The sequence below is a fragment of the Felis catus genome, chromosome A2, assembly GCF_018350175.1.
Source record: "Felis catus isolate Fca126 chromosome A2, F.catus_Fca126_mat1.0, whole genome shotgun sequence".
Taxonomy (NCBI): Eukaryota; Metazoa; Chordata; class Mammalia; order Carnivora; family Felidae; genus Felis; species Felis catus.
Genome location: NC_058369.1, coordinates 107,034,399 through 107,052,460, shown reverse-complemented (window position 1 = coordinate 107,052,460; position 18,062 = coordinate 107,034,399). Strand labels below are relative to the sequence as shown.

At 35.9% G+C, this 18,062-nt stretch overlaps 1 long non-coding RNA gene across 2 annotated transcripts in view; it reads right to left on the bottom strand.

The window, feature by feature from the left end:
- Positions 1-6,090: 6,090 nt before the first annotated feature.
- The window catches only part of LOC109497789, a 29,427-nt gene continuing 17,455 nt past the window's right edge, over positions 6,091-18,062 (bottom strand). For both annotated transcript variants that reach the window (XR_002154214.3, XR_002737239.2), the window contains exons 5-6: positions 13,852-13,962; positions 6,091-6,281 (exon numbers count right to left, since the gene is read on the bottom strand). This is a non-coding gene — a long non-coding RNA (uncharacterized LOC109497789). The remainder of the gene's footprint in view (positions 6,282-13,851; positions 13,963-18,062) is intronic.

Sequence of the window (18,062 nt, the reverse complement as noted above, 5' to 3'; positions counted from 1 at the left end):
AGTCCTCATATGAGTGAAGTCATACAGTTTTTGTCTTTCTCTAATTTCATTTAGCATAATACCCTCCAGTTCCATCCACGTAGTTGCAAATGGCAAGATTTCATTCTTTTTGATTGCCAAGTAATACTCCATTGTATGTATGTGTGTGTATACATATATAGATATAGATAGATAAAGAAGATGTGTATAAATATATATATGTATATATATTTATGTATATGTGTATGTGTATATATGTGTATACATATATGTGTATGTATATACATATATATGTGTGTGTGTATACATATATATGTATGTGTGTGTGTGTGTGTGTGTGTATATATATATATATATATATATACCACATCTTCTTTATCCATTAATCCATCGATGGACATTTGGGCTCTTTCCATACTTTGGCTATTGTTGATAGTGCTGCTATAAACATGTGGGTGCATGTGTCGCTTCAAAACAGCACACCTGTATCCCATGGATAAATGCCTAGTAGTGCAATTGCTGGGTCATAGGGTTATTCTAGTTTTAATTTTCTGAGGAACCTCCATACTGTTTTCCAGAGTGGCTGTACCAGCTTGCATTCCCACCAACAATGTAAAAGAGATCCTCTTCCACTGTATCCTCGCCAACATCTGTTGTTGCCTGAGTTGTTAATGTTAGCCGTTCTGACAGGTGTAAGGTGGTATCTCATGGTGGTTTTGATTTGTATTTCCCTGATGATGAGTGATGTTGAGCATTTTTTTACGTGTCTGTTGGCCATCTGGATGTCTTCTTTGGAGAAGTGGCTATTCATGTCTTTTGCCCATTTCTTCACTGGATTATTTGTTTTTTGGGTATTGAGTTGGATAAGTTCCTCATAGATTTTGGATACTAACCCTTTATCTGATATGTCGTTTGCAAATATCTTCTCCCATTCTGTCGGTTGCCTTTTAGTTTTGCTGATTGTTCACTGTGCAGAAGTTTTTATTTTGATGAGGCCCCAATAGTTCATTTTTGGTTTGGTTTCCCTTGCTTCTGGAGACATGTTGAGTAAGAAGTTGCTGCAGTCAAGATCAAAGTGGTTTTTGCCTGCTTTCTTCTTGAGGATTTTGATGACTTCCAGTCTTACATTGAGGTCTTTCATCCATTTTGAGTTTATTTTTGTGTATGGTGTAAGAAAGTGGTCCAGGTTCATTCTTCTGCATCTCACTGTCTAGTTTTCCCAGCACCACTTGCTGAAGAGACTGTGTTTATTCCATTGGATATTCTTTCTTGCTTTGTTGAAGATTAGTTGGCCATACATTTGTGGGTCCCTTTCTGGGTTCTCTATTTTGTTCCATTGATCTGAGTGTCTGTTCTTGTGCCAGTACCACACTGTCTTGATGATTGCAGCTTTGTAGTATAGCTTGAAGTCTGGGATTGTGATGCCTCCAGCTTTGGATTTCTTTTTCAAGATTGCTTTGGCTATTCGGGGTCTTTTCTGGTTCCATACAAATTTTAAGATTATTTGTTCTAGCTCTGTGAATAATGCTGGTGTTACTTTGATAGGGATTGCATTGAATATGTAGATTGCTTTGGGTAGTATCGACATTTGAACAATATTTGTTCTTCCTATCTGGGAGCATGGAATCTTTTACCATTTTTTTTGCATCTTCTTCAATTTCTTTCATAAGCTTTCTATAGTTTTCAGTGTATAGATTTTTCACCTCTTTGTTTAGATTTATTCCTAGGTATTTTATGGTTTTTTGTGCAACTGTAAATGGGATCGATTCCTTGATTTCTCTTTCTGTTGCTTCGTTGTTGATATACTTTTAATTTATTATGGTAAGGTAGGAGATTGGGAGCAAGTGATGTGTGTTTTTTTTCTAAATGATTATCTCAAAACCAAATATTTAATCATATAACCTCCTAATTTAAGTGCTACTTCATTACATTCTGATTTATATACATTAGAGTGCAGTTCTGGATTTTTCCCTTACATTCCAATTATCTGTTAATTGTTATGCTCTTACCACATTTCATTAATTAATAATATTAAATGCATTTAAAATTATATCTCAAATACTCTTCATAAAATATTAGGACATATTTGTTTATTCTTTTTATTTATTTATTTTGAGAGAGAGAGAGAATATGAGAATGAGCACGGAAGAGGCAGAGAGAGGAGGAGAGACACATTCTAAGTAGGCTCCATGGCTCAGCCCAGAGCCTGATATGGGGCTCGATCTCATAAACTGTCAGATTATGACTTGAAATGAAATGAAGAGTCAGATGCTTAACTGAGGCAGTCAGGCACCCATTTATTTGTTTATTCTTATAAGAAAAATCTGACAGTGATATTGAGTGAAATTGTGCTAAATTTATAGCCTTGCTTGGAATGAAAAACATCTTTACAATATTCAGTATTCACACATCTGTCATATCTTAATTTATGCAAACTTGTTATATAAAAATATATTAATTTTCCATAGATCTTTCACATAGCCTCTGTCCCTTTATTAGGTATATTACTGGGTATTTTATTTGTTTTGTGTTATATGAAGTGGCTTTTTTATTTTTATTTTTTATTTAAATCCCAGTTAGTTAACATTCACTGTGATATTAATTTCAGGTGTACAGTGTAGTGATTCAACAATCCCACAAAATACCTGGTGCTCATCACAGCCAGTGTACTCCTTAATTCCCATCACCTGTTTCACCCATCTCCCGCAGCCACCTCCCCTTTGATAACTCTTACTTTGTTTTCTATAGTTAAGAGTCTGGGGGTGCCTAGGTGGCTCAGTCCATTGAGCATCTGACTCTTGATTTCAGCTCAGCACAGTTCATGAGATCAAGCCTCGTGGTAGGCTCCTTGCCGACAGCACGACCCCTGCTTGGGCTTCTCTCTCTCCCTCTCTGTCTCTGTGTCTACCCTGTTCAAACTTTCTCTCTCTCTCAAAATACGTAAAATAAAAAAAATTTTTTTCTTGGGTTGCCTGGGTGGCTCATTCAGTTAAGTGTCTGGCTTCAGCTTATTTCATGATCTCACAGGTTCAAGCCCTGAGTTGGGCTCTATGCTGACAGTTCGGAGGCTGGAGCCTGCTTTGGATTCTGTGTCTCCCTCTCTCTCTGCCCCTCCCTGGCTCATATTCTTTCTCTCTCTCAAAAATAAGTAAACGTTAAAAAATATTAAAGTGTGTTTCTGGGTTTGCTTCTCTCCCTTTATTTTGTTTCTTAAATTCCACTTGAGTGAAATCATGGTATTTGTCTTTCTATGACTTACTTTGCTTAGCATATATATTCTCTAGCTCCATTCTTGTCATTGCAAATGGTGAAATTTCATTCTTTTCTATGACTAAGTAAAATATATATAATATATATACATATATTATATATATACATATATATTATATAGTGTATATATTATAGTGTATAATACTATAGTATAATACTATAATACTATATTATAGTATATAATATATACACTATATTATATAGTGTATATATTATATATACATATATATTATATAGTATACATAATATTCATTCATCAGTTAGACACTTGGACTGTTTCCATAATTCAGCTATTATAGATAATACTGCTATAAACATTGGGATGAATGTATCCCTTTGAATTAGTATTTTTGTATTCTTGGGGTAAATACCTCCAACCGAAATTGCTGGATTGTAGATCCAGTTCCATTTTTAACTTCTTGAGGAAACTCCATACTGATTTTCAGAGTAGCTGCACCAGTTTGCAATCTCACCAACAGGGCAAAAGGGTTCCCCTTCCTCCACCTCGTCAGCAGCATCTGTTGTTTCTTGTGTTGTTGATTGTAGCCATTTTGACTGGTGTGAGGTAACATCTCACTGTAGTTTTGATTTATATTTCCCTGATAATCAGTGATGTTGAACATCTTTTCATGTCTGTTGGCCATCTGTATATCTTCTTTGGAACACTGTGTGTTCATGTCTTCTGACCATTTTTTAATTGGATTATTCATTTTTGGGGTGTTGAGTTGCATAAATTCTTTTTTTTTAATGTTTTTATTTTTGAGACAGAGACAGAGCATGAGTGGGGATGGGAAGCAGAGAGCGAGGGAGACCCAGAATCTGAAGCAGGCTCCAGGCTCCCGGCTCCCAGCTGTCAGCACAGAGCCCGATGTGGGGCTCAAACTCACTAACTGTGAGATCATGACCTGATCTGAAGTTGGACACACAACCCACAGAGCCACCCAGCGCCCTGAATTGATTAAATTCTTTATATATTTTGGATACTAACCCTTTATGAGATATGTCATTTACAAATAACTTCTCCCATTTTGTAGATTGCTTTTTTAGTTTTGTTGATTGTTTCCTTCACTGTACAGAAGCTTTTTATTTTGATGAAGTCCCAGTAGTTAATTTTTGGTTTTGTTTCCCTCGACTCAGTGACATATCTAGAAAGAAGTTGATATGGATGATGTCAAAGAGGTTACTTCCTGTGTTCTCCTATAGGAGTTTTATAGTTTCAGGTCCCACATTTAAGTCTTTAATCCATTTTGAATTATTTTTGTGTATGTAGTAAGAAACTGGTCCAGTTTCATTCTTCTGCGTGTTGCTGTCCTGTTTTCCCAACACTATTTGTTCAAGAGATTGTCTTTTTCCTATGACATATTGTTTCCTGCTTTGTCAAAGATGAACTGACCATACAGTTGTGGGTTCATTTCTGGGTTTCCTGTTCTGTTCCATTGATCTCTGTGTCTATTTTTGTACCAGTACCATACTATTTTGATCAGTACAGTTTGCAATAGGACTTGCAGTTGGGAATTGTGATGCTTCCAGCTTTGCTTTTTTTTTTTTTTTTTTTTTTTTTTTTTTTTTTGTCTTCAAGATTGCTTTGGCTATTCGGGAACTTTGTGATTCCATACAGATTATAGGATTGTTTGTTCTAACTCTGTGAAAAATGCTGTTAGTATTTTGATAAAGATTGCTTTAAGTGTATAGGTTGCTTTGGGTAATATATTTAACAATATTTATTCTTCCAATCCATGAACATGAACATCTTTCCATTTCTTTGTTTCCCCTTCAATTTCTTTCAACATTGTTTTAGAGTTTTCAGAATACAGGTCTTTTGCCTCTTTCATTAGATTGATTCCTAGGTATCTTACTGTTATTAGTGCAGTTGTAGATGGGATTGATTCCTTAATTTCTCTTTCTGTTGCTCCATTTTTGATGTATAGAAATGCAACAGATTTCTACACAATGATTTTGTATCCTGTGACTGTACTGAATTTGGTGGAATATTTCAGGTTTCTATATAGAGTATCATGTCATCTGCAAATAGTGAAAGTTTGATTTCTTCCTTGCTGATTTGAATGACTTTTATTTCTTTTTGCTGTCTGATTGCTGAGGCTAGGGCTTGAAGTACTATGTTAAATAGTAGTGGTGAGAGTGGACATCAGAGTGGGATATTAATTTTTTCTCAAAGCATTTTTGATTGAATGTAAGAATATTATTCAGAGGCGCCTGGGTGGCCCAGTCAGTTGAGGGTCTGACTTCGGCTCAGGTCATGATCTCATGGCTCTCAAGTTCGCACAGCACAGGCTCTGTGCTGACAGCCTGGATCCTGCTTCAGATTCTGTGTCTGCTTCTCTCTCTGCCCCTCCCCTGGTTGCATTCTGTCTCTCTCTCACAAAAATAAATAAACATTAGAAAATTAAAAATGAAATAATAAATGTAAGAATGTTATTCATGTAGATATATTTATTTTGTATCCACTTTTTGTATTTATACGTTGGTTTTAAACAATTTTAGTTGATTCTCTTTGGTTTTCCAATGAATCATCATATCCTAAATAAATAATTTTGGCACCTTGTTCTATATCTTCCATTTCTATGAAAAGCTTCCAGGCTCTCTCCATGTTATTAAACAATGAAAAGTTTATACTGAAGCATAGACCAGAGTACATGTCTGGACTGCGACCTTGAAGGGTTATCCAGTGTATCTCTCTCATGTCCAAATGTCCAGCATCAGTGATGAATTACTCTTTTAAAGGAATTAAAGACATTCTTTAGCTCTCATTCGATGTATTTTTTCAAGTATATATATTTTATCTTTAAGAGACTTTCTGCTTACATTTCAGAGTAGGCTTTTTATTTTTCCTTTATTCTTCATGGTTTAATAAGTTCCTTAAGGATTTAAGAAGATACACAGCAAGCTGGACACAAATGTAAAGGAAAGCAGAGAAATCAGTACCCACCTGTGCCCTGCATAGAGTTTAGCATAGTGTCTGATATAGAGTTGGTTCTGCCGTAAACTTTAAGGAAAAGCCACTTCTAAAAGGCCTAGAAATAAAAAAAAAATAATAATACAACTTCTTAAATTGACTTGGATTACTAAGTCTAAAATGAAAAGGAACTTCTAACACTAACATCTTCACTTCTGGGTGCAAGAGAGAAATATCACTAAATGAAAGACTATCATTGATTAGAAAAGCAAATAAAAACTCTGTTATCAATTTAAAGTGACAGCATACAAAGGGAGCCTGGGTGGCTCAGTTGGTTAAATGTCCAACTTTGGCTCAGGTCATGAAGTTATCGTTCACAAGTTGGAGCCCCACGAAGGGCTCTGTGCTGACAGCTCAGAGCCTGGAGCCTGCTTCGGATTCTGTGTCTCCCTCTCTCTCTGTCCCTCTGCTGCTTGCACTCTGTCTCTTTCTCTCTGTCAAAAATAAATATTAAAAAAAAAATTTTTTTTTAAGTGACAGCATACTACTGCCACATTTTCCTCAGCCACATCTTCAAGAACAAATAAGAGCATTGAACAATTACTGGGTTTTAAAACGGGAAAATTACAGGGGCGCCTGGGTGGCGCAGTCGGTTAAGCGTCAGACTTCAGGCAGGTCACGATCTCGCGGTCCGTGAGTTCGAGCCCTGCGTCGGGCTCTGGGCTGATGGCTCAGAGCCTGGAGCCTGTTTCCGATTCTGTGTTTCCCTCTCTCTCTGCCCCTCCCCCGTTCATGCTCTGTCTCTCTCTGTCCCAAAAATAAATAAACGTTGAAAAAAAAATTAAAAAAAAATAAAAATAAATAAATAAAACTGGAAAATTACAACTGATGACAGATATCAATTTCTGCTCCAACTCTGGAAAATTTTCATTTTCTCCTTAATTTATTCATTTCTCCTTAAGTTTTATGAGGAAAACTCTATTATTGATGGCTCCCTCATTAGGCATCTTTCTCAAAGTGGGGAAAATTAATGTAAGTACAGGGTTCCTTGGACTTTGACTATATCATGTAACATATTTAATTCATTTCCTTTTCTTGCCAAAACATAAGCTACCACTACTTCATTATAGGAAATACAGAAAAATGACTGGAACTTCCATTTTTAAAAAAAAGGAAAAGTGATGTGAGTCAAGAGATATTCAAGAAGAATAAAGTTAAATCTGACTTTGAGCATATCTTACTGTGGCCCATTCCTTTAGACAATTAATGCTTAGGCTTCACGATCATGATTTATTTTGAGATGTCAGTTTTAAGATCGTGAAGGAAAAATGTTCAAGGCAATGATAATGTCCCACTTTAAAGTTCTTGTGTTTCTGCTTAAATGGTTATAATAACACATGCTGTAGAAATTTTCTATATTTATTTTAGAATTACTGGTATGTGCATATGCATTATTCTTGGTAGGATGGGCATCTTCATATCTAGGGCATCCCACTATGATGACTGATTATGTTCCAGCTGGTCTTTCTCTACTTAGGAATGAAATTTTTTACTAGAGTAAATTTAATCAGACAATCTTGTTAAATGTGGCACTGGTCCCAATCAGTCGAAAGTTTTAAAAAGAAAAAAATATATATATGAAAAAAGACAAAAGCTCTAGTCTTTAATGTCATGAACTTCTCCACTGTGAGTTCTGATTTTGGACAGACTTTGAATCATATCTTGAATTCATCACTTACTGGCTCAATTACTTTCAAAGAGCTGTGGAATCCCTCTAATTCTTGGTTTCTGTAAGTTGGAGATTAGTATTAATTGCTACATTTCAGGCTTGTCATGAGGGTAAATTGAGATACTGCTTGCATGTATTTAGCCAAGTGTCCCCAGATGGGAAGTAGGCAATAAATGTTGCCTTTTGTTGTTACTATTATGTTTTCTAACCAGTGTCAAAGAATAATTTACAAACCAACCACCTGCATCATTATCTCTTGAGATACTTATTAAAATATAAATTCTAAGTCTCTCTCAGTACCAACTATTTCAAGATCTATAGGCTTGAGGTCTAGGAATCTGGATTTTTCTAAAGAATCCCAGGTGATTGTTCTGCACATTAAAGTTTGAAAACCATTATTTAATCCTGGAATTTACTTTTATTTTTAATGCTGTTTTCTTATCATATAACAGGAGTTTAAAGTCGCTCATTAGTAATTGTATTAATTTATGTTCTTAATATGCTATCATCCTGGAAGATAATAAATGAGCATTGCTAGGTTTGTATTTTAAAAGCCCAACCCTGGGGCGCCTGAGTGGCTCAGTTGGTTGGGCGACCTACTTCAGCTTAGGTCACGATCTCACAGCTTGTGAGTGAAAGACCTGCATCGGGCTCTGTGCTGGCAGCTCAGAGCCTGGAGCCTCCTTCCGGTTCTGTGTCTCCCTCTCTCTGTCCCTCCCCTACTTACACACTGTCTCTGTCTGTCTCTCTCAAAAATAAACATTAAAAAATGATAATAATAAAATAAAAAAAAATAAGAAGCCCATCCCCCAGGGTGCCTGGGTGACTCAGTTGAGCGTTAGACTTCAGTTCAAATCATGATCTCACAGTTTTTGGGTTCAAGCCCCATGTCAGGCTCTGCTCTGACAGCTCAGAGCCTGGAGCCTGCTTCACATGCTGTCTCTGTCTCTGTCTCTCTTTCTCTGTGCGCCTCCCCTGCTCATGCTCTCTCTCTCTGTTTCTCAAAAATAAATAAATGTTGAAAACAAAAATTTTTAAATGCCTATTCCCTTTCCTTCCTCCCAAGCTCAGGGCCATTGACAACTGCTTCCAACTTCCCTGGAGTCTCTCTGATCTCTTTGCTCCCTGCCCAGGACCACTTGGCTCTCTCTAATGCACTTCTTAGGCACTCTTCTTTTCTAAATATTTGAGCTTTTAATCATTCTCTAAATGGTAACTTCCAAGCCTCTGAATGTCCAAGTTAAAATCCTCAGAAATATAGCCTCTACCTCTCCTTTTAGCCATATCTCCATTCTGTCTCTGACACAGTGTATTCCAATGAAAGAGAAAAATTCATCATTTCAAGTAACTTATTCTGCCTGTTTCAGTGCCCTTCCTTCAGTCATTGAATAACTTTAAATTTCTTCCCATTGACATCATGTCCACTAAGATCCAGCTTGAACGCCACTTCCTCCCAAGAGCTTTTCCAAATCTTTCCAGCTGGAAGAGATTACCTTCTCGAAGCCCTTAGTTACTAACATTCTTCTAACACTTAGATTTTTCTTTTTTGTATTATGTCCACTATTAGGGTTTTTTTTTCTTTTTTTAAAATTTCTTACAGACAAAAACACATCATCTCTTTCTCTTCATCCCTCATGGTGCTTGGCATAATCCTGATCTTAAGATGGTTATTCTAAAGTAACCACTGAATGAATGAGTAGTAGCAACATGTGGCTTGCCAAAATGGTTTTCTACACTCAACTTATAAAATATTTATCTTTTGGCACTTTTTTAAAAGCTGATTTATTTATTTTGAGAGAGAGTGCACATGCAAGGTGGGAAGGGGCAGAGAGAGGGGGAGAGAGAGAATCCCAAGCAGGCTCCATGCTGTTAGTGCAGAGCCCCATGAGAGACTTCATCCCACGAACCACAAGATCATGACTTGGGCTGAAATTAAGAGTCAGAGCTTAAGCAACTCAGCCACCCTGGTGCCCCCCTATCTTTTGAAACTTTTAATTACTCTGGGAATGCAAGCAATTCTTGCTTTATTGAATGTGTATGGACCTTGGAAATCATCTATCCAACACTAGCCCCGCAGTTGAGATACTTCAAACCACAATGACTTGCCCAAATCATACTCTTAAGGATGACACTAGGTCCAGTAGTATATTGGACTAATTCTCTTTCCTGATGATTTATACATTTATTTTGTCATGTATTAACATACTTACTTTTCACTTTGGTATAGTATATTGTATAAGCTTGTGTTAGTTTATTTTATTGCTTATAATGCTGCATTATCAACAATCACAAATTTTTACCGTGATACAACAAGAAACACTGATCCTCATTCTTTTTTTTTTCAACGTTTTTATTTATGGGACAGAGAGAGACAGAGCATGAACGGGGGAGGGGCAGAGAGAGAGGGAGACACAGAATCGGTAACAGGCTCCAGGCTCCGAGCCATCAGCCCAGAGCCTGACGCGGGGCTCGAACTCACGGACCGCGAGATCGTGACCTGGTTGAAGTCGGACGCTTAACCGACTGCGCCACCCAGGCGCCCCCTGATCCTCATTCTTAAGAGACAGTTTGTTGACTATGTTTCAGCTGAACTACATTGGGTTCTGCTTTAGGCTGTGTTTCAGCTGGGCTCAGCTGCAGACTGACTGCTGGATTCAGGTTTTCTACATGTGTCTTCTTTGGGGACCATTGCTAATGGGGCAGCGGCCACCTGCGGCTTTTCTTTCGTGGTATGTCACAGGGCCTCAAGAATTAGACTGAACTGTGACATTATCATCTATGCCCATGTTCTATTCGCCAAAGAAAGTAATTTGGTGAAGCCCAGTATAAATGCTTCTCATGTTGGCGGGGGACTCCAAGTTGACAGGGCAAAGTGCATGGATGCATAGGAAAAATAAGAAGAACTGAGAATAATGATCTACCTACCCCATGTCCTTATAATTAGTTTTTACTATGTTTACATTTATATTTCATACCTGCAATAGGGATGCATGTCAAAATGGTTCATTTCTAAAGATACGATTATAGATATTCCTTATAACAAGTGCACCTTGAAAATAAAATAAGTAAAACTTTACCTACATGGAAATTTAGTTTCTATATCTCCATTATTAAATTGGAAAAAAAAGGTGTATTCAATTTTGTCTTCATACTTGACAAAGTTTTTATAAGATTGGCCTACACTAACCATTCTCTATTACTCAGTCCTGCCCGTGTGAGAAATTACAGTGATTTCATTCATGCTAGCAATGTAAATAAGTAAAACTCTACTTAAAGATATTAAGGGATTTGGGTTTTGTTTCCTATTTGCACCAGCAAACAGAAGAATGTAAAGGTATGATTTTTAATCTGCAGTGATAAAATTCATGAGAAAATTGCTTAAAAGATATAAATTTTTAGGGGTACCTGGGTGGCTCAGTTGAGCATATGACCCTTGATTTCATCTCAGGTCATGATCTCCCAGTTTGTTGCATCAGGCTCCATGTCTGGCTCTGCACTGGCAGCATGGACCCTGCTTGGGATGCTTTCTCTCCCTCTCTTTCTATCCCTACCCTGTGTACACTCTTGTTCTCTCTCAAATAAGTAAACATTTTTTACAAAGATACAATTTTTTAATAATTACCCAGGTTGAATCTAATGCATGTGGACTAAAATCAGTTTCAGTAAAACCTTCCTTCAAGGAAACCTCATGGAGCATGTTTATATAAATACACTGCAGAGTATTTTACACATGTATGTTGACTGCATGCGAAAATGATATCATTAAACAAAATATTCACCTCTTTGCCTTCTTGAGTGATAACCAGTGATTGCCTATAGTCTAGGCAAAATATTATGTAAGAATAATTTGTTAGGCTCTATTATGCAGTCTTATTTCAAAAAGCTTACTACTCACCTATGATACTTAATAAGATCTGTAACTTTGCATTTAGCTATACATTTTCTTACTAATTCTGGGATGGTGAGGGGTGCCTGGGTGGCTCAGTCATTTGAGCATCAGGTCATAATCCCAACGTCATGGGATTGAGCCCTGCATTGGGCTTTACTCTGAGCTTGGAGCCAGCTTGAGATTCTCGCTTTCTCCCTCTGTCCCTCTCCAGCACTCCCACTCTCTATCTCTAAAATTGAAAAACAAATAATTCCGGTATAGGCAAACCTTTAATTCCTTTCTAGTTCCTTGTATAGAAGACAGAACAGTTTTGGAAAACTCAAAAAAAATAAATAAATAAATAAAAATTTAGGGCTTAATTCTCTTATTTTTTTCTTGGAAATTAATATGCAACTAGAAATTGTTAACCAATGGGGTACTTAAGACCTCTGGTCTGAAAATTCAAGGTAAAGAGTCATTTAAGAAGTATTATTGCCACAAATATAAAGATTCAATAATGAATTATCTTTAACTCTCAGTTATTTTTTATCTGTTGGGTTGCCTACCAAAAATCTTTAGCCCAGCTTTCTTCTAAATTTGATGTTGTTATGGGCCTAGCAATTCAGATTTTGTTTTTCTTTTGCCACATACAGTTTAATAACTGCCAGTTCTCTCTTTTTTTTTCCAGTTCTGAATAATGTAACCCATCTGATGTGTTATTTGTCCCCAGCTGCCATGAATAAAGAATAGGTAAGAAAGATGCCACAGGGAAATGAGCCCCCCAAACTATCATCATATCATTAAAGAGGGGGCACAAACAATTCATTTATTCTAGCCTAAATAGTTTTAGTATCTGCTGTCTCTGTAAGGTACATTGAAGAGGCAGGAAGTATGTTCTAATTTGAAGTAATTTGTAATGAAAATAAGTTGTTCATTTCTGTCTAATTACCAGTATTGTATTGATTGATTTCAACTAGGGTTCAGGTCTACATCAGGCAAGAGCTATGTGCATGTTACTCTGAGAGCATAGTCAACTTTGACAGTGTTGGTGCCTTAGAAAGTTCCTTGGCTTTCATTAAAGTCATTTATTCATATTCATAAGGAAAACTGTTCCAATTTTTCAGTACAAAGAATGCCGGACTGGTGAGTAATACTACCTTTACCGAAGTACGTATGTAATGATAAGAAAGAGGATGTCTCAATCTGGTTTTTAAATTTCATTTTTCATAAAATGAGGAATTAGGGGCACCTAGGTGGCTCAGTTGGTTAAGTGTCTGAATTTGGCTCAGGTCACAATCTTGCGGTTTGTGAGTTCAAGCCCTGCGTTGGGCTCTGTGCTGACAGCTCAGAGCCTGTAGCCTGTTTCAGATTCTGTGTCTCCCTCTCTCTCTCTGCCCCTTCCCCCGCTTATGCTCTGTTTCTCTGTCTCTGAAAAATGAATAAACATTAAAAAAAATAAATTTAAAAAAATAAAATGAGGAATTAGAACTCTATCAACTCCCAGGTCCCATCAGATAATAGGATGAAGTAGTAATGAAGAATTATGTTTAGTCATTATTTTTATATACCAGTATGCATAATGATCAAAATACAGAGCATATTCAGGATGGTCCTAAGTGTAGAACATGTGTCAGGATTATTTGTTGAGATACTAATTTGTGTTTCATTTTCATTGCTATGGAAGGATCAGAAAAAAAAAATAGCCATTTTTACTTAGTACCTCTATTCCACTCCTTTCCTCATTTCAGAAAGTAGCCTAGAATTTATATTACCTAAAGATAAACTTCCCTTCGAGCACTTGTTTCAAAAGCCTCAGTTTATTAAGGTGTCATGCTGGACTCTGGAAAGAAAGGCAGAAGGAACGAGCAAGATACAGAGGAGAAGCATCAAAGTAGAAAAAGAAGATTGTCTCAAATAGGAAGATGATGAATGGCTCTTACACCCATGATTAACAGTCCACACATCATTCCTTTTAGAAACCCTAGAAGTGCAGAAGAACCTGGGGAAGTTTAGTTGAGTACTTGGGTCTTCTAAGGAGGCTTCTCTTGAAGTAGTTGACAAAGCTTCCTTTGACTGGCATTACCTACCTACCTTCAAGAAGTAGGCTTGCATATTGAGTATGTCTTCAGGAGTCATGTTGACTGAAGTTGCCTTCCCCCATCTTCCAGTCGTCCCATGAAACTCCTTGATTCCAGTGTGGTTCTAAAGAGACAGATAAATGGGGCTAAAATGACTGAATTTGGATCTCTTACTAGCCAAGCAAGAAGAAGCTTGGAGTCAGATTCAATTTTATTTAATGATGAAAAAGTTAATGTAACATTTATTCCTTGTGAGTTTAGGAACTAAAAATTATAATGGCAAGAAATATTAAGCAGTAAAAAATTCTTTGAAAATGAACTATAAACATAACTGAATAATTAAATTAGAATTATTTTCCTTCCCCCTGAACATGAAAAGTTACATTCAAACTATATATAGGGAAATAGAGTGAAAATAGTGTTATTGTTTGTAGAATGGATTGCTGTAGATAAAAATTCTCTAGGATTTTTAAATACATGGAGAAATTTAAAGATCTCAAACTTATTTTTATAAACCTAAGGGGTAAAAATTCTTAAATTCAGCCTTTTTTAGCACTTATAGATGTACATCACTACACATTCAAGACATCTGCCTCTACAAAGCTTAGTTATTTTAGGATATAGCCCAGTGAACTTGTCAGCATGATGTAGTGGTGAGAAAAACATTCTACTGTGTGTCAAGTATCCTGACTCTAGTCCCAGTTTCTGACCTTAACCCTGTGAACATGGTTACATCACTGAACTTCTCTGATTCTCAGTGATATCATTTATAAGTTTAAAGGATGGTGATGAGAGATTCCAAAGCTTCAGCCAACTTGAATTTTCTATTGTAATTTTTCCAAATACTTTATTTTCCTGGTGTTTAGTTGAATATCCTAAGAACCACCATCTTCACTGACATTCATGTACTAATATTGCCAGTTGAAGGAGTCACTATAATGATTCTTGCATCAGCTAACAATTTCAGAATTCTCTTTTCGTATTGTCTTCAGAGTCCATTTGAATTCCACAGCGAAGTATCAATACTATGACTTTAAACTCACATCAGTATTTGAACAAAGGCAACATTCCGCACCTCTTTTTATTCACAAGATGCCCTCCAAATGGTTTGTTTCAAAGAAAATCCACAAAGACTCTCTTCCATTAAAATTATTTAACAAAATGATGTTGCCAGCATTGATGACATCTACAAATGATGAAACCCGAAAGTATTTTAGGCATTGTCACGGTCTTTGAAATAAGCATCATCCTTTAGTTTATATATTGAGTTTAATTCACTAAATGTAAGGAATGTATGCTTGTCTTAGTTTTTTTTTTTCTTTCTTTTTTTTTTTTTTCATGAAACATCAGTAAGATTTCATTAGTTGTAGGAAGTGGTAGGCCAAGGCAAGAAAGAGTATATATTTACATCATTTCCTGGTCTTCAGCATCAGAAGTAATGATACCATACTTACATCAATGTTTAAAAAGGAGGCTTCATTTTCTGCATATGCACATTTTAAACTGAACAGAAGTTTATACTTTAGAAATATAGGGAGACTGATAGGGAATTTCTGAATGAATTTATTAGGAGGTGAAAAGTGGTAGTTCAAGCCTATTTTGTTTTCTCAACACGTTGCATGTTTTTATTTATTTTTTCTTCTTTTTCTTTTATGCATTCTTATGTTTACTTTGTCTTTATTAAATTTAACACTAGAAAAACTAAAAACAATGTATATAGCTTGCAAGACTCCAAGTAAGAAACATAGATGGAATACCAAAGTATACAGGAAGACATATTAAGCAAAAAACAAGAAACAAAACAAAAAAACCCAGTATTTATAGAAACGTCAATTTCAATTAGGATTTCTAGAAAATGTGTCGGTCTCAGAAGGGGTAACAACTTAAACTAATAAAACATGTCAGAGAAGCTGCAAAATCATATATTGTTTTGATTTTTGATTTGAATATAGTTGACACACATGTTACATAAGTTTCACGTGTACAACATAGTGATTCAACCTCTCTGTGTGCTATGCTATGCTGTCTACAAGCATAGCTACCATCTTTCACAATACAATGTCATGGCAATATAACTGACTATATTCCTATGCTGTACTCTTATTCCCGTGGTTTATTCATCCTATGACTGGAAGTCTGTATCTCCGCTTCTCCTTCACCAGTTTTGCCTATCCCATCATCTTCCTCCCCTCTGGGGAAGCTTTTTGTTCTCTGTATTTTTAGGTCTGATTCTGCTTGTTTGTTTGTTTCCTTGTTGTTTTGTTTTCTAGATAGTACATATGAGTGAAATTATTACGGCGTTTTTAATTATCAGTCTGACTTACTTCACTTAGCACGATACCTGCTAGGCCCATCCATGTTGTCACAAATGGTATGCTCTTATCCTTTTTATGTCTGTGTAATATTCCTGTATGTGTGTGACCTCTTCCTTATCCATTCGTCTATCAATGACACCTAGCTTGCTTCCATATCTTGGCTATTATAAAAATGCTTCAATAAACATAGGGTTATATATATGTTCTCAAATTCATGTTTTTGTTTTCTTTGAGTAAATACCCAATAGTGGAATTACTGTATCCTATGGTATTTCTATTTTTAGTTTTTTGAGGAAACTGTGTACTGTTTCCCACAGTGGCTGAACCAGTTAACCTACCCACCAACAGGGCGGGAGAGTTTCTTTTTCTCCATATCATTGCCAACATGTGTAATTTCTCATCTTTTTTGTTTTTGCCATTCTGATGGTTGTAAGGTAATGTCTCATTGTGGTTTTGATGTGCATTTTCCTGATTATCGATGTTGAACATCTTTTCATATGTCCGTTGGCCATCTGTGTTTTGTTTGGAAAATGTCTATTCAAGTCCTCTACCCATTTTTTAATGGGATTGTTGTTTTTGTTTTTGTTTTTTTTGGTGTTGTGTAAGTTCTTTGTTTTGGATATTAATTGCATATAAGATATATCATTTACAAATATTTTCTCCCATTCTCCATTTTGTTTTGTTGATGGTTTTCTTCACTATGCATATCTTTTTATTTTGATATAGTCCCACTAGTTTATTTTTGCTTTTTTCCCCGTTCCTTAGGAAAATCTTAGGATTTTTATGGTATCAGGTCTCACATCTAGGCCTTTAATTCATTTTGAGTTTATTCTTATATATGGTATAACACAGTGGTCTGGTTCATTCTTTTGCAGGTAGCTGGCCAGTTTTCTTAGGACCATTTATTGAAGAGATTGTCTTTGCCCCATTTTATACTATTGTATCCTTTGTCATAGATTAATTGATCATATAAGCAAGGGTTTATTTCTGAACTCTCTATTGTATTGATCTATGTGTCTAGTTGGTGCCAGTTCCATACTGTTTTAATGATGACAGCTTTGTAGTGTATCTTAAAATCTGGAATTATGATAGATGCAGCTTTGTTCTTCATTCTCATGATTGCTTTGCCTACTTCAGGGTCTTTTGTGGTTCCATACAAATTTTAGTACTTTTGTTCTAGTTCAGTGAAAAATGCTACTGGTATTTTGATAGCATTACATTGAATCTGTAGATTGCTTTGGGTAGCATAAACATTTTAACAATATTATTCTTCCAGTCCATGAACATGGAATATCTTTCCATTTGTTTGTGTTGTCTTCAATTTCTTTTATCAGTGTTTTATAGTTTTTAGAGTGCAGATCTTTCACTTCTTTAAGTTTATTCCTAGGTATTTTATTTATTTATTTTTGGTGCAGTTCTAAGTGGAATAGTTTCCTTAATTTCTCTTTCTGTTACTTTGTTATTAGTGCATAAAAACATTACTGCTTTCTGAGTATTAATTTTGTATCCTGAAACTTTACTGAATTCATTTCTTACTTCTAATAGATTTTCTACTGTAGTTGTACAACTTATGAGTTTACCTTTCTTCCTTAACGATATGGATGCCTCATTTTCTTCCTTTCTTTCTTTCTTTCTTTCTTTCTTTCTTTCTTTCTTTCTTTCTTTCTTTCTTTCTTTGTCTGGTTGTGGTGCCTGGGGCTTTGGGTATTATGTTCACTAAAAGCGGAGAGAATGAGCCTTTTTGTTTTGTTCTTGATCTTAGAGGAAAAGCTCTCAGTTTTTCACCTTTGAGTATAAGGTTAGCTGCAAATTTTTCATATGTGGTTTTTATTATGTTGATGTATATTCTCCCTATACCCACTTTGTTTTTACCATGAACAAATGTCAAATTTTGCAAAATGCTTTTTCC